Source organism: Canis aureus, chromosome 16, assembly GCF_053574225.1.
Source record: "Canis aureus isolate CA01 chromosome 16, VMU_Caureus_v.1.0, whole genome shotgun sequence".
Lineage (NCBI taxonomy): Eukaryota > Metazoa > Chordata > Mammalia > Carnivora > Canidae > Canis > Canis aureus.
The window spans coordinates 9332164-9349529 of NC_135626.1; the positions used below are offsets into that span (position 1 = coordinate 9332164).

General features: G+C 50.4%; 1 protein-coding gene across 3 annotated transcripts in view; it reads left to right on the forward strand.

The window, feature by feature from the left end:
• CFAP77 (cilia and flagella associated protein 77) overlaps nt 1-17366 on the forward strand; it is a 130490-nt gene that overhangs the window by 83595 nt on the left and 29529 nt on the right. The gene's annotated exons all lie outside the window — the stretch shown is intronic.

Below are 17366 nucleotides of genomic sequence, written 5' to 3' on the forward strand. Positions count from 1 at the left end.
CAGGGTCAGCGCTAACGAGGCCCTGGGCCCTCCCCCTCGGGACCTCCCCAGCTCCTGCTTCCCGCTTTTGATTTTTGCAGAGCTGGGCCTCGCCTGCCCTCATTGGTGGGCTAAGCGCAGGAGTGGGCCTGGTGCCCAGCCTCTGCAGCTCCAGCCTGGACGCAGCTGGAGCGCTTGCTGGGCTGCAGCTGGCTCTGCCCCTTGGTGACACAGTGGCCCCTGTGACCTGGGACATGGAGGAGCTGGTCCTGCAGGGAGCCAGCCAGCACCCCCAGGGCCACGAGGAGAGCCAGGCTTCGAGCCCAGCACAGCTCCAGTCCTGCACCATGCAAGACCCACAAGCAAAAACATGCATAGAGTAAAGCGTGTCACTGAACATGTTGTACTCAAGGGCCAGCTCCGTCCTTTTCCCTTTGGAGGCCAGATGGAGGTGGCCGTTGGTACCAGAAAACCAGGTGCCCTGCATCAGGTTCGAATAATAATAATAATAATAATAATAATAATAATAATAATACCGGCTTCCATTTCATTTGCTCCTTGGGAGTCAGGCACGGGAGACAGGTGCTCATGCACATCCTTTTATGTGACCTTCAGAATGACCCTTTAGCAACAACGCTCTTTGGGGCATCTGGGTGGCTCAGTGGTTGAGCATCTGCCTTCGGCTCAGGTTGTGATCCCGGAGTCCTGGGATCAAGTCCCGCGTCGTGCTCCCTGCATGGAGCCTGCTTCTCTCTCTGCCTGTGTCTCTCTCTCTGTGTCTTTCATGAATAAAGAAATAAAATCTTGGGGAAAAAATGCTCTTTTTACATATAGGAAAACTGAGACCTAGAGACACTTGTCTGTGAGCATGTGGCCAGAGAGTGGGAAGGTCCTATCTGTTACTCCTGTCCAGGCTTTACTCAGTGCCATGAACTTAGGGCTTCGAACAATAGAGATTTATTCTCTCCTAATGTGGAGCCCAGAAATCTAAAATCAAAGTGTCAGAGGGCCCTATTCCCTCCGTAGGTTCTAGGTGAGAACTGCTCCTACTTCTGCCAGCCTCTGGTGGCCCTGGGCCTTCCTGGGCTTGGGGCTGTGTCCTTCAGCGTCTGCTCTGTGCTCACAGGGCCTCTTCTCCATGTGTCTGGGTCTCTCCTCTTTTGTTTCTCGTTATGAATCCAGGGCTTCCCCAGTAATCCAGGTAATCTGACCTCAAGATCCTAAAGCTAGTTACACCTACAAAAGCTCCTTTTCCAAATCAGGCCACATTCATGGGTTCTGGGGGTTAAAAGGAGGACATATCTTTGGGGGGGACACCCACTATTCACCCCACTATGATCATCGAGACGTCTTGCCACAGAGTCAGAAAGCCCTGCATTTTAGGCACTGTGGGGTTTGGGGGAAACTGCTTTATTGATAACTGAGTATTTCCTTTGGGATGCCTACTGCTGGAGTCTTATTACATGTTGCCCATCATGTTTTTGTGGAAAATAAGAACGTGGTTTGCAATCAGCCAAAAGATGATAGATATCAATGCTTTCCAGAGGAGCAAACGTTTTTGCCACCCCTTTCTTCTGTGTTTATTAGGAAACTCTCCAAACATACAGAAAAGTCCAGGAGCTTCATAACTAACTCCATGAACCTGCCGCTCGAATTTAGCAAATTTTTTTAAAGATTTTTTTAAAAGATTTTATTTATTTATTCATGAGAGAGGGAGAGAGAGGGGCAGAGACAGGAGAAGCAGGCTCCATGCACAAGGAGCCTGATGTGGGACTCGATCCGGAGACTCCAGGATCATGCCCTGAGCCAAAGGTAGATGCTCAACCACTGAGCCACCGAGGCGTCCCAAATTTAGCAAATTATATATATATTTTTTGCACTATATTTGCACCCGAGCCCTTAGCAAAGAAATAAAATAGAACAAATGCATCCCGTAGCCCCTTCTCAGACCTTCCTAGCCCCACGCCCTTCCCTCTGTTCCCAGAGGACCATCCTGAGGTTGGAATGTGCATGCTCCCCATCCAGGTTTTCCCATCTTTGCTACACCGTTAGATGGCCATAAATAATGCATATTCATTTGTTTGTGTGGCTTCAAACCACATATATCCCTTTGCGTGGCGACTTGCTTTTTTCACTCCACACCTCTGCAAATGTCACCCTGGTCTGCTGGGTGGGGGTATTCATCTCCCATCACCTCACATGCAGGTGTGCGAGAGTCCCCAGGGTCATGTCCACAGGCGGGGTTGCTGGGCAGAAGGGCCCTCCTCAGCTTCTGCCAGACACCAGCGCCCTCTCCGCCAGCCTCACTGCCCCCCACCCCCGCAGGACAGAGAGGCCCCGTCTGCTACTCACTTTGTCCCCAGTGCCAGGACCCCTGCACAGCAGACATCTGAGCGGTCTACGTGGCATTTCGTCCCCAGGCATGTCCATTGGCTTTGCTGGGCCTTCTCCCCCAAGATGGGCTCAAGCCTGGAGCCCAGGCAGGGGGGAGCAGGGGAGCGGTGCTGCAGGTGATCAGGGGGAGCTCCCAAGTTTCGGGTACAGGCCCTCAAGGTTGAGAGAAGCTTCCGGAAAGCCCGTCCAGCTCTGCTGCCCATCCTGCTGCCGCCCGCCTCTGGGCGCCTGTGTGGGGAAACTGCTAATTGACTTCACCCTTGCGAAAAATGTTAACAAATTGCAAATGACCTCTTAGACAAATTTAGAAGTCAGGAGTGTGCTGCTAACTAAGCCTCCCTCCTCTGTCATTAGCTTTTATGTTGGATCCACAAACAATTAAAAAATAACCACAAGCCCAGAGGTCCTCTTCTCTAATTAGCTCTAAGAGTCCTGCCAGGGAGAGCTGCACCTCAATTACCACCCCTTCCTCTAGGCTAGTTAGAAAAGACAGGCCCTCGGGCCAAGGGGGGGCAATTAGGAACAAGGCAGTGGGGGTGAGGAGGAGTGTGGGAGCCGCAGCGGGGCCCCCAGGGCCAGAGCTGATGGGTCGCCCACCCGGAGGAGGTGCTCGTGGCCGCTGGGTTGGAGGGTCCTCTGCACGAGCGAGCGAGGAGCAGAGCTGGAACCCCCAGAGGGGCCCAGGGACCACGTGAGCCAGGACCTCCTGGGGGGGGGGGGGTTGTGTAGAGGGGGAGCTGCACCCTTGGTGAAATGCAGAGGCCTGGGCCCCAGGCCTGGTGAATCAGAAAGTCAGATGACGGATAAGCTGTTGGGGCGATTCTTGTTGGTCAAGGCTGAGGATCTCTGGCTGCAACAGGATTGAAACGCAGCCTCTGATGCAGGCACAGGCTGTGTCTTCCTGCTCCTGGGCCGGTGGTGGCAGCACGACTTCTGTGGCTCCTGGCCCTCTTGCCCTCATGAGCCCCTTCCTACACACACACACACACATACACACACAGTATTCTAATAATTTAAAATATTTTATGGCTGTGCTGATTTTAAAAGAAATTAAAACATTTTTAAGGGCCCCTAACAGTGTCTTAGGGCCTAAGCATCATGGTCCTAGGCCAGTGGACAGGCTGGCCCTACTTTTCCCCTTCAGACCTGCCCAAACCCTTCCTCCTCCTTTCCCACCCCTGCCTGAGGGAGCAGAGAGGGAGGCAGGAAGAGGCTGGAAAACTAGCCATGAAGCCTGAAGGCCCCAGACTCCACACGGCTCTCTCCTGCTCCCATGGTGAGGGATTCTAAGCACATCACTTACTATCTCTGTGGACCTCCATTTCTACGTCCCCTTGGGTCCGAAGAAGTGGTGTGAGCTCATCAGTCAGGAGTTCTTTGAGCTCTTGGGAAGAGAGACACCATGGATTGTCAGATATTGTTGGGATTCAAGAGGCATAGAGCCTGGGCTACAGTTGCACCTGCCTGGAGAGGCCTGGCAGGTAGAAGGGGAGGAAGCTGGTGCTGTGTAAGGCAGTAGGGAGTGGTGGGGTCTATGTCACACTTGGGCACACGCCTGGCCTAGGGGCAGCGGCTGCACCCGGTTACTGACATGTGGGAATGTGGCCCAAGGTGGCCGTACCAGACAATCTAATACCTCATTAAGGAAAGCCAGACATTTGGATTTTTATGTGAATTCCGATTTTCTTTTTTTTCTTTTTTTTGAATATTGGTAGCAAAGAGTTTTTCAACAACCACACTGAGCACATGTGCGGGCCAGTGGGGCCTGGAGTCTGCTATTTACAGCTGTGCTGGCATAGTACTGCTAGTTCCGGTCCGAGCAGGATACTTCATCTCCTTGAACTGTACCAATAATTTGGTATCATTATCAACTAGTTCTTTATCAACCGGTTCCCTCATGGGAAAAACGGGGAGTGATTATAGTCACAGGTCCTCCCTTTAGTGGGGCTCTAGTTGCGGGGTGCGGGGGACAGGAACCAGCCCCAGGCATGCAGGGGCAGCGTGGGAAGGAGGGGGCATGGGGGTCAAGGGTCCCCAGAGGGGTCTGGCAGGGGACAGGACTATTTTGTATCTTGACTGTGCGGTGGGTGTGTGAACCTCCCTGTGTGATGAAATTGCATAGAAATAAACACATAACACACAGATGAGTCCAAGTAAATCTGGGGGGATCCAAATGAGATGGGCTGAGATGGGGGGACTGTGTAAGTGTCAATATCTCAGGTATAATTTTGTTCTTTGGTTGATGTTACCATTTAGTGGATGTTACCATTTCGAGGATCTGACCATTTATTTGATGCTGCCATTTCGTTGATGTTACTCCCCTTTTATCGTTACCATTGTGTTAATGTTGATGTTCCCAAGCTCTCACCATGGAGAGAACCCAGGTTAGGGGTTACACAAGGGATCTCTCCGTTTCATTTCTTACAACTGCCCATGAAATCTACAACGATTTAGATTTTTTAAAAAATTAATTTAAAAAAAGCAAAATAAAAAGTGGATGTAGCCATCCGCGGCTTCGGTACCATATAGGCAAAGGTAGCTGGAAGCACTTACTAGAAGAAACAGCAGTGCAGCTGTAGGCAAGAGCCAAGTGCTCGGTGGCCGGTCACTGAAGTCACCTGGCTGTCAGACAGACGCAGCAGCCCGATGACCAAACCTCAGGTGCGGAGAAGGGAGGGCGACCAGGCCCCGAAGCACAGCCGCGCGGTGCTTCTGAGCGCGCAGACCCCACCAGGCAGGAGGAACGCCTCCAGCTGACGCTCGGGAAGCTAGGGCTCCTCGGACCGTGGTGCCACTGCTGCGTGTCCCTCGTGGGCCCGGTTTCCTTTGAGAACCTCTGACAGAAGCCCAGCCCTCCAGCCTTCTCCCTCCTTCAAAACCAGACCTTCTCAGGTCCTCGGCCGCGGCCCACCCCGGAGGCCACTGGTCCTCCTGCAGCCCCAAGGCTAGTGCCAGTGCCTGCGCCTGCCCCCTGGGAGCAGCAGACCCCTGGCATATGAGAGATGGATTTTAATTTTATTTTAACAAAACAGCTGTCTCCACTGGAAGAAGCATCGAGCGCCAGATAAGGACCAGTTTTGAGCGGAATCACGTTGAACAGACCTCCATGCTGTCATTGATTTGCCAGGAAGAAAAAAATTGCCTCTGGCTACTAAGCCGAATTAGTAGTCACTGATGACCAATTATTTTAGCCCGCTGTGAACGGAGAGCCGTACTAAAATCCGGTTTGTCAGACCCAAGGCTCCTTTCTCAAACACCTTTCAACAAATGTGTACCTGAAGTCCCTCAGAAGGTTCCTGCAGCTTCCTCTCTTCCGCCAACTTCTCCAGCTCCACAAAGTTTTAATGAGCCGCGAAGATGAAGATGGGTTGCCATGAAAGGGGCCCCCCTAATCCACAGAGCGCTCTTTGGCAGAGAGGAGCCGTGCCGGCAAATCAGAGCTGTCAGCCCTCATCCCCCGCACGCACAAAGTGTCAGCCTAATGTTTGCAAATGATAATTTCCATTTCCCTTGCTCGTCCCTGGTGCCTTCATCCGAGATCAACCCCTGGTCTGGGGTATCAATCGCGAAGCCGCAAAGATGGATTGGATTGAACTAATTTGAAGTTTCTTGCAGGCCTACCCCGAGTAGAGCTGATTTCGTTGCATTTTATTCCCCATTTTCCGCTTTATTAGACTTAGTTTTGACACGGTTTTGTTGTTAGTGAAAACGTCAGGGTGGTGAGGAACTTCTCCGAGAGGTTCCTGCCAGGTTATGGGCAAACAATTTGTCACCGACGGGCACTGCTCGGACACGGCGGAAAGAGCACGCAGAAAGCCTCGTAACTGCGCGTGAGGACCCAAGGCCCTCGCGACCGGGTCGCCCGGGTTCAGGACCCCTTGGCCTCTTGGCGGAGGGAGCGCTGTCGGAGCAAAGCGTAGGAAAGCACAGCTTTACCACCTGGGCGCCGAGCAGGACCAGCGATGAGGCCACCCAGACAGGCCGCTGCACCGCGACCACCGGATCTCCTAGATCCACTTTGGGGTGGCTGAGCTTACAGCCCGGTCGTGAGGAAGCAGACTAGAGCCAGGGGAAACCTGGATGGGGACCCCGGGTGGGCGCCCCAACCCTCAGCTCTGGCACCTGGCCGCTCTGTGTCTGTGAGCAAACCCTGGGCAAGGTGCTTGATCTATCTGAGCTTCAGTTTCCCTCTGTGAAAGTGCGAATGTTCCCCTTCACTTTGGGAGTCATGAGGGAGGAATCAGTGGGACCACAGCTGGAGCGCCCAGCAGCAGGCTTGGTGTAGTAAGTGGTATTAAAACAGGAGGTATTTCTGACCCGCGGTTAGTCTCCAATGCCCACCAGGCTGGGGCTGGGCTGGGAGGCACAGCGCCAGCCTGATCACACTCCCTGTCTTTGTTCATGCCCACCCCTCTCTCTGGAGTCCCCTGGCTTCACTCCCCAAAACCAGCCACACTCTGCTCATCCTCAAAGATCTGTGCCCTTGCTGAATTAAGTTCCTGCCTCCTGGCTCCAACAGAGGCTCTACCTCGGTGCTTAGGCATGGGGTGGAGAGGTGGGGGGAGGCAGTGCAGCAGGCCATGCAAATGCCACACTCACTTGCTGTGTGGTCTTCGGCAAGACAGTGAACTTCTCTGGGCCTTGGATTTCCCATCGTGAAATGGGAATATTAATATCTGTCTCTAAGCGTGCTTGGGTGGCTCCGTTGGTTGAGCGTCCGACTCTTGATTTCAGCTCGGGTTGTGATCTCGGGCTTATGAGTGCAAGCCCCATATCCATCTCTACGCTCAGCACAGAGTCTGCTTGTCCCTCTCCTTTGGTTCTCCGCCCCCTAAATAAATAAATAAATAAATAAATAAATAAATAAATAAATATCTTTTTTTTAAAAAAAGACATTATTTATTTATTCATGAGAGACACACACACATACACAGAGAGGCAGAGACACAGCCAGAGGGAGAAGCAGGTTCCATCCAGGGAGCCCGATGTGGGACTTGATCCCAGGACTCCAGGATCACCACCTGAGCCAAAGGCAGGTGTTAAACCGCTGAGCCACCCAGGGATCCCTAAATATGTCTTAAAAAAATAAATCTGTCTCTAGAGCTGTTGTCCTCAAGATTGAGGAAGCAGGTGGGAAGTGTGCACTGTGATGATTATTGTTATTTTTGCTGCAGGGTGCAGAGAGCATGTCCCTGCATTTTGTAGAGTCCAGCCCTTTAGGGGGAGCACCTTCATGCTTCTGGGTGGGTGGACAAACAAGGGAGTGGACACTGGGCTGAGATGTCACTCATGGGATATGTAGCCCTTCCTACCCTGGAACGGTCTGGCTCCTCAAATCCTGTGCCACCACCCCACTCCCAGCCTAATTCACTCCACCACAGCAACGGGTGTGACGTGTGGCTGTCACCATGCCTCTTCCTCTCTCCTCTTGCTCAGAAACCATCTGCAGCTCCCTAGTACCCTCACCAACACCTTCCTCTGTTAGGGCTCCTGCCTTGGCCATTCTTCCTTCAATCTGCCTTCTTAGTTTTTCTCTTAAAACAACTTTCTTGGGGGGTGATTTATAGACCCTGACGTGATTCGTGTACAGTTTGATGAGTTTTGACAAATGTATACAACCTTAGGGAGAGGGATGCCTGGCTGGCTTAGTTGGTGGAGCATCTAACTCCTGGTCTTGGGAGCCCCACATTGGGTGTAAAGATTACTTTAAAAGAATTTATATGCTGGGTATTCAGTCAAAATACTGCACATTTCCATGACTCCCAAAAGTCTCCAGAACCTGTTTGTTGACAGTCCTTCCCCTGCTCCCAGGAGGACCCCCACCAGGACCAAGCTCCCTGACTCTGGGGTAGACTTGGCCCCGTGCCTTCTGCCTTCTGGGCCCCTCCCCAGACGCTTGCGCATGGCCAGTCCTCTGTTACTCTCTGCGCTTTGAAGAGCCTCCAAGCAGCCCCCAACCCCACCTCTGGGGACCCCTCCTGTATCACATGAAAGCACAGCCTTTCACAAGCCCTAATCACTTTCAAATGGTTTTAAAGATTCGCAGTGAATGGGTCTGAAAGTCCCAGATTCTCCTGGCTGGGTGGGCCCTCCGAGGACCACCCACCCCCTAGCCGGAATCCTCTTAGACTATACATCCTCAGGGAGGGGCTGCTGCCCTGTGCCACCTGTCTTGACTGGGCCCTCTGTTCTCTGAGGACAGCCACTGCTGCCCCTTTCAGGGTCCAGGATCCACTCCAACTTGCTGGCTTTAATTACCGAGCCCCTCATGACAGGGAGAGACAGGAACCAAAAGACCCTGTGGCTGGCCCTCCGTGTCTGTGCCCTTCCTGCAGGATGGAAGGGCCACCCCACCCCCATCACTAGTCTCCCCAAGGAAAAGCTCATTTCTTCCAAAAACCTCCTCTTGGGCATTGCAGTGGAGGAGGAAAGCTGTCCTCAGGGAAGGGGTCCTCACCAGGAGAGAGAGTGGGATTCTGGAGCCACTCAGCCTATTCACCAAGCGCAGGCTGGCTGTCCAGGCTGGGAGGTGCCCAGAGAACAATCCAGCCTCGACCCCTGTTCCATGGAGCTCAGAGCCTGATGGAACAGGTGGACACTGAAGTTGTTGCAATAAAAAATATCTAAAAGACCTTTATGGGTGCGAAGTGCAGGGACAGTCATCCTGCAGAGCTAAGGGAGGTCTCAGGAGGGATGGTGGAGCAAGTGGGGGCAGGGGGTGGGTCTCATTTAAGCTGAGACTGGAAGATGACACAGGAGGTATCCTGGGGTGTGCTGGTCTGGGAGGAGGTGGGAGCCGGATGCAGTCCGGGAGATAGCACAGAGCCCTTGAAAATTGTGTCCCACGCCCCAAGGGCAGTGAGAAGTCACCCATGGGTGTCGAGAAAGATAGGATCCGATGTGCATTGGTAAGAAAGCCTCAGCTCCTGTGTGGACCAGGGCTGGGGGCTGTTACAGGGCCTAGTGAGAGAGGAAGGGTCTGGGAAGGTCTGGGGTCCTACCTGAGAGTAGCCGGGCCCCCTGAGTCTGGCCTTGGTCTGCGGTTGGCTCCTTGGCGGACCCCTTCAGTCTCCGTGTACATCAATTGGCATTCTCCTGGCTGTAGCCCGAGGGCAGGAGTCCGGGCTTTGCTGGTGGAATGTGCCGTGTGACCCTGTTCAGCCATTTGACCTCTCTGGGCTTTGGCTTCCCCACTCCCACCTTTCCCACCTCATTTAGTGAGGATAAATAATTAAGACCTTCCGTGTGCAGCCCCTCCAGCTTCTCAAAAGCAAGCTGCAGATAGGATAGCTGTAATTGTGACCACAGGGGCTTCTCAGCCTGTGGCAAAAATCATTCACTTTGGGGTGGAAAAAGAATGCCGTTTAAAAAAAAAAAAAAAATCATCATGATAAAGAATTACATTAACTTAAAAAAAACCAAAACCAAAACGCTGAACATGTTTTAAGGTAGCAGCAAAAAGTAGTTGCAGAAGAAAACAAGGAAATAGCTCCTCAAGATGCATCCTCAAAGGGTCTGGTACCCAGGGAAGCGGGTAAATTCCCTGACACAGCCACGCACGGCACCTCCCTGGCCCCGAAGGCCTGGCCACCCTCAGCTGCTTGCGAGGAGCTGTGCGAGTTCCAGTCTGATGTTTTCAGGGGCGAGATTGGGGGGCTTGCATCTGTCACCCCTGTTACTGGCTGTGTGTTCCTGGCCAGGTCACATGACCTCTCAGACTTGGAGCTCCCTTCCTATCTCCTTCTTTCTTTCTCCTTCTTTCTTTCTCCTTCTTTCTTTCTTTCTCTTTCTTTCTTTCTTTCTTTCTTTCTTTCTTTCTTTCTTTCTTCTTTCTTTCTTTCTTTTTCTTTCTTTCTTCTTTTCTTCTTTCTTTCTCTCTCCTTTTTTCCTTTTATTCATTGCAAGAGTCCTAGAAGCAGTAAACAGACTGAAGAGGAAGGGCCCTCTTGCCTCTCCCCCCCCCCCCCCATCATCCGCAAGCTTCCTTCCAGCCTTTTCTCCACCGGTCCACACCGGTGTGGATGCAGGTGTCTGCATTATGGCTCTTTCTCCCAGACTTGTGTTTTTACACTTCACATAGGTCTCCAAGATCTTTCTGGGTCATTTACACGGTGGCCAGAGCCACCCTATTCTTTTTGGTGGCTATACAATATTTCCTAATAAAGACACTGTTGCTTTTATAAAAGTGACTGGCACCCTAAACAAGTGGGAGAATTCTAGAACACCCATGTTGTGTTCAAACCTGCTCTGAGGGCCGGGTGCTTCCCCAGCTCCTTGCCCTGGTGAAATCTCAGACGTCCTAGCCTTTTCTGCTCACATCCAGTACAAAAGACATTCCAGCGCACTAGTTAAGATGTCCAGTCGAGTGTAATAATCCAAACTTCCGGCTTCACTGGGAGAAAAGTTTCTCCCCCTGCTCCCCTGCCCTGGGCTGGAAGCTCAGTGGGCAGGGACAGGGATTGAGCTGCCCTGTGTGACCTGTCTCACCTCCTTCTAGGCTCAGGGGGCAGGTGGAGGGCTGACAGCAGGGCCCCAGTTAGTTTGGGGTGTTACAATGATTTGGGAATCTTTCTTAGGAACAGTCTGGAAAGCCCAGGAATACTGTCTAAAGCGAGGTTGTAGGAGCTGGTGTGACGGATCCCCAGGCCCAAGCTTGAGGCTCTGTTAATATTTTATGCACATGGGTCAAATTGGAACTTTCATGTCATCCTAGACCAATCACCCATTTTGTTTTGGTTTTCACACATATTAGCATAAAGTCATCGACACTATCCTCTTACAATCAAAATAAGATCTTACTTACACTCGAGGGCAGCTTCAGGACTTGTGCGCCTTGGAGCTTATTCAAGCTTGAGGCCCTCTTTGAGAAAGAAAATTCAAAATCATGAATACAAATTTAGGTTCAAAACTTAACACCTAATTAGACCAAGAAAAGAAAAGAGAGCAGATTGCAAATTTAAGTCAGCTGACGAACACCACAAACCGCAAAATTACAGAAAAATCAAACTTGAAAAAAATTAATTGCCTGACAAACCCTGTCTTCATATTCCTCCCTCCCACATTTTGAGACCTCCTACTCCTTGTTCACCTCTTTGTATGACAGGAATTTTATAATACTTTCCCCTAATATGCCCATATTAAGCAATATTGTCCCTTGAAATAATTCTAAATTCACAGGAAGTTGTAAAGACAATACAGAGAGATCCTGCATCCTCTGCATGCAGCTTTTCCCCAGGACAAGATCCTATATAACTATGGTGCAATGTCAAAACTAAAAAGGTGGTGTTGGTACAATACACCAACTTTCATCACTTTTATATGCGCTCATGTGTGTAGATCTGTGTAGTGCAGTCAAGATACAGAACTGTCCCGTCACCTCAAAGATCTCCCTCCTGCTACCCCATTGTGACTTCCCTCCTTGCTGGACCCTAATCCCTGGAAAGTTCCTCAAGGTTATGTGCATGAAATCACATGGTGTGTGACCTTTTGAGATTGTCCATGTCCACTTGGCACAATGGCCTTGAGATCCACCTAAGCTGTGGGTTCCAATAGCCAATTCCTTTGTACCGTTGAGTGGAGTTCCATAGTATGCGTGGACCCTGGTTTGTTCATCCACTCATCCACTGGAGGATGTTTCGGTTGTGCCCAGGTTAGACTAATAAGAAAGCTGTCCTTATGGGTCATCCATACTTCCTCCAATGAAATGCCTCTTCGTTTGCTTTCCACGTTGACTTTGAGAGCCCTCCACAGGTTCTGAGAGGAGCACTTTGCCAGATGTGTGGTTTGCAGGGATCTCCTCCTGGTCTGGGTAGCTGGTCTTTTCATCTTCTTGAGAGGACCTTCCACAGAGCAAAAGTTCTTCATTTTGAGGAAGTCCCAATGTATCACTTTTGTTTTCTCATATGGATCATGCTTTTGGTGCCAAGTCTAAGAAGGCAACATCGAGCCTAGCCTGAGCTCCTAAAGATTTTCTCCTGCGTTTTCTTTAGAAAGTTTAATTGGTTTATATTTATATCGAGATCCTTGATCCATATTGAATTAATTCTCGGGGAAGTTCTGAGAATTCAGTTGAGAGTTGTTTTGTGTTTGTTTGTTTTTGCCCACAATGTCCAGTCATTTCAGGGCCATCTGTTGAAAAGACTATCCTTCATCCATCCAGTGGCAATGTCCATCAACTTACAGACTTTATTTTACCTTCTGTGTACCCTAACTTATAATACCCTGAATTATGAAAAAATGCGTCTCCTAGAATTTTTCCTGATCTTTCTTTCTCTGACTTACCTTCCTTCTTTTTCAATGACACATAATTGCTAAGAAATGCACTGTGCCAGCTCATACCGGACACAAGCCATTCCTGCCCTGGTGGTGTGGGCATCCAGTGGCCGAGGCTGGTGACAAACCTGTAAACAATGAACCTGAGCACTTGTGCATGGTGGGCACCTGGCAGGGGCCATCCAGGGATGCACTGTCGGGCAGGTCCTCTGGGGAGGCCACCCCACGGCTGAGACTAGGGGAAGCTGAGCGTGTGCCAGGTGGAGTAGGGGTGGGGAAGGCTTGGGGGCCCATGGCCTGAAGTCTAGGCTTAGTGTAAAACAAGAAAGTGTGATGTGATCTGGTTTATGTCCTGACAAGCCTCTCCACCTTTCTATCCAAGCTAATGAGCCAGAGCAGAAATGGGCAAAACCTGTTGGATGTCCCTCAGCCAGCCAGGCTGGGGCTGCCATGACCCCCAAGGTTTGTCAGCTGTTTCAACCTGCTCTGAGCCCCTCCCTGCCTGTCTCCAGGTAATAACCACTGACCGGAGCAGGACACAAAGACGGTCAGCCCAGGCTGCAAGAGGGCCTCAAAGGGAGGCTCTTGGTGATGTATGCAATGGGGGCTGCTGGGAAGACAGCTCTTCTGTTGTGAATGGCCTCTTGGGGTAGATACTGTGAGCTTACGCATCTCATGTCATTAGAAAGCATGGCCATAAATTAGGCTGCTCAGAAGCATGGGGTGTGTAATAATTAAGCAATAAAAGTCACCACAGGGGTAAAGGAACCAGAAAACAAAGAGCCACTGTTTTTAGACGCACTGCAGACTGCTCTGTAAAGAGACCTCTGAGCTTGAGTGGCATTTCAAAGCTGCTGAACCTCTGCTGGAATAGAGGCCTGGCTCAGCCCAGCTCCAGGGAGGTCTGCACACTGGAGAGTCAGACTACACCAGGAGAACACACGGGGCATAGGGTAGATGTTTAGGGTACCATCGATTCTATATCCCCTTCTGGGGCCATGAAATCCAAAACCTGGAGGGGCCTCACAGGGAGTGAAGACAGTGATGTAGAGGGGTGACAGGGAAGGGAGAGGGGTGTGGCAAAGTAACACCTGATGCTTGGCTCCAGCCAGTTGTCGCTACACAGGCAGATAGGCCACATGGTCAGAACTTGCATATTTTCAAGGCAATCTGGAAAGCTGGGTTTTCATGTAAAATCTCCCACCTTTTTTTTTTTTGTTAAGATTTTATTTATTTACTCATGAGAGACACAGAGAGAGGCAGAGACACAGGCAGAGGGAGAAGCAGGCTCCCTGAGGGGAGCCCGATGCAGGACTCGATCCAGGACCTCGGAATCATGCCCTGTGCTGAGCCACCCAGAGCCACAGATTTTAGGCACCAAAAATATCCCAATTTTTAACTGTTGATGACAGTTTGAAGTCTCTGAAGACTGCTGTGTAGGCCAAATCAAACAAAGCCAGAGGGGCATCTGGGTGGCTCAGTTGGTTGACTGTCCAACTCTTGATTTTGGTTCAGGTCATGATCTCAGGGTTGTGAGATCAACCCCATCAGGCTCCATGCTGGGCTTGGAACCCATATAAGATTATCTCTCTTTCTCTTTCTGCCCTTCCTCTCCTAAACACACACACACACACACACACACACACACACACTGACACACAAACAGACTTGAGGTTTGCCTTGAGATCCTGGGTAAGGGGGGATGTCTCTTCTTAATACTTTCATTTCTGCATTCCCTGGTCTGTGGGATAAGGTCACTGGGGAAGATTAGAACCTTTCCTGGGAGCACTCGCCTTTCCAGAAGTGCAATGAGAAAAGCTGTGGATCCTCCCCTCCAGATACCAGCTCAGAAATTATTGTCCACAACTTCTTGGGACCTGGGGAGCTAAGACCCCTGGGGCTAAGTCTTAGATCACAACACCTGTGGGTCCTGGGCCCCAACACCCGTGGCCACTCCAGACCCACCAAACCAGAATGTCCTATAACAAGATCCCCCCATGACCCACGAGTGCATGCCAGGTTGCAAAACGCTGCTCTGTGCTTCCTTGGGCTGTAAAAGACTCTGTGATTTCTAGTCTTGGAACCTACAGTAGACGTCATCCATTAAACAGTTTCTACTGGTGTTTCCCCGAGGTGGGCTGAGGAACCCCTGTGTATCAGTTCCCTGGGGTCCTCCGTAACAAATTACCATGCTCTTGGTGGCTTAAAGCCACAGACACGCATTCTCTAATAGTTCTGGAGACTAGAAGCTTGCAAGGTGATGGCAGAGCTGTGCTCCCTCTGGAGGGTTTAGTGGAGAAACCCTCCCCACCTCTTCCACCTGCCACCAGCATGTTTGGCTTGTGGCAGCATCACTGTGCTGTCACCTCTGGTTTCCACACGGCCATTTCCTCTTCCCCCCGTGCCTCTCTTCGCTGTCTCCCATATGAGGACACTTGTCATTGGAGTTAGGTCCTACCCTAAAAAGCATTTGCATAATTATTAATCCCATTTCAAGATCCGTAACTGGACTACATCTGTAAAAGCCCCCCCCCCCCTTTTTTTTTTTCAAATAAGGTCATATTCACAGGTTCCAGGGGTTAGGATGGAAACAGCACTTTGAGGGCCACCCTTCAACCCACACACCTGTATCAGAACTATTTCCTATATTTGCTTAGAAAAATGGGATTTCTTGGGCCCCCCTTCCACTTCCCAACTCAGAACCTCTGGGGGTTGGGCCCAGGTGATTCTTATGCACCCCCCAAAAATCTGAGACTCTCTGTCCCAAGGAAATAAGGAAATGATCAGCTCAGACATGAGAGGTAGAAAAGCTGGCTGTTCGCCATCAAAAGGAAAGTCAGAAAGACATAATGGGGGGAAAGCAAATGAGCCTGTTTCACTGTTTCTTCTTCTTTTTCTCTTTTTGCTTAGGACGAAAATGTTCAAACATGCATTAAAGCATAGCAGACAATATAATAACATGCCCATGATCAACCTCCATCACACAGCTTCAACTGTTATCGATACACTCTGCCACCTGTTTTCACTTTATTTTACTGTATTTTATTTTATTTGGTGGACGTTCCTTCTTAAAGCAAACTGCAAACAACCTATTATTCTACCCACAAGCCCTTTTATAAGCATCTCCAGCAGAGACACTTAAATACCTTCCAAACCTCGGCTAGTGTTCACTCAATCCTGGTTGCCGAAAAACAAACCTTCCCACTGATGGTTTGTTGGACTCGGGGTCTGAACAGGTCTGCAGACTACCTGGTGGGTGTGTTCCTTAGGTCTCTGTAATCTACCTCACTTCCTCCTCCTTCCTTCCCAAGTTCCTTCTTTTGCTGAAGTGCTTGAGTCACTTGTCCTGAAGAACATCTCACACTCGGGACTTGGCCCTTAGCATCCTCGCGTGAGCGTGTAGCAAGCTCCCCATGCCCTGCACTCCTTGTGAAGCGTGGCAGGTGGGCCGACAGCTTGCGAGTCCGACACAGGGGCACTAGCCACATGTGGCTCCTGAGCCCTTGCAACATGGCTCAAGCCGCCGAGGAACTAGATTTACCATCTTATTTAATTTTGACTAAATTGAATTCAAATTTTGGAACTGAACCTTTTGAACACCCCATGAATATTTTAAAAGGATTATATGTTGGTGTGATAATATTTTGGATAGATTAGATCAATAAAATATGTTAGTAATGAGAGCGATAAAATATATGAATAAAACTAATCCTGCCTGTTTCTTTTTCACATTGCAACTGGAAAAATTCTAGTTTTGTGGTGACTCGCATTGTATTTCTATTTGACAGTGCTTGTCTAGAAGTTTGATTACCTGGAGGGTGACTTTGGTTTCTTTTCCCAAAGAAATGGGTCATTTGGTCCAGCTGCTGCAGGCTGCAGCAGCCCCCACCAGCTCTCCACCTAATGGTGTTAGCAGCCACTGCCGATTATTACCTCAATCCATTCTTTTCTTTTTAAGATTTTATTTATTTACTTATGAGAGACACAGAAAGGCAAAGACATAGGCAGAAGGAGAAGCCAACTCCCTGTGAGGAGCCTGATGTGGGACTCCATCCCAGGACCCCAGGATCAAGCCCTGAGCTGGAGGCAGATGCTCAACCACTGAGCCACCCAGGCGTCCTGATCTCAAGCCATTCTTTCACTGGGAGCAGCATACCTGTGATTCCCTTCCCCTCGGCTCTGTCATTCCTCCTGCAATTATCAGCTCTGGTTCTTCTGTAAAGAACCTGTCCTTGTCACCTATCTGGTTACTCTGGGCTGATCTCACCTGCCGCCCCCACTGCTCTGGGACAGAGACAATGATGGTATCCGCCTGACAGTGTTGCGAAGAGATGGGGCATGCAACATGCTCTTCACAGGGTAGATGCTCTCCTAGCCCTGAGACCCTTGTCAAGGAGACCCAGAGTCAGAAACTAGAGGCCATAATTATTTTACTCCTGCAAAAGGAGAGAGACTCGGTGGAAAATGGGGCTCCATTGTGTACACAGCACAGGTGGGGACTTACAGCCTGGGAACAGGGGGTGAGGGGTCAGGGATGGACACACAGAGGCAGGCCGATGCTTGCTGAACGGACCTGATAGGATTCTTGGTAGAGGCAGGCCAAGGTGATCAAATACGGAGGGGACGATGGGATGGGGGGACTGACCTCACAGACTTTTGATGAAGACTGGCTTCAGCAGACCAAGGACGGGGCCCAAGGACAAGGTCTAGGTGAACAGACG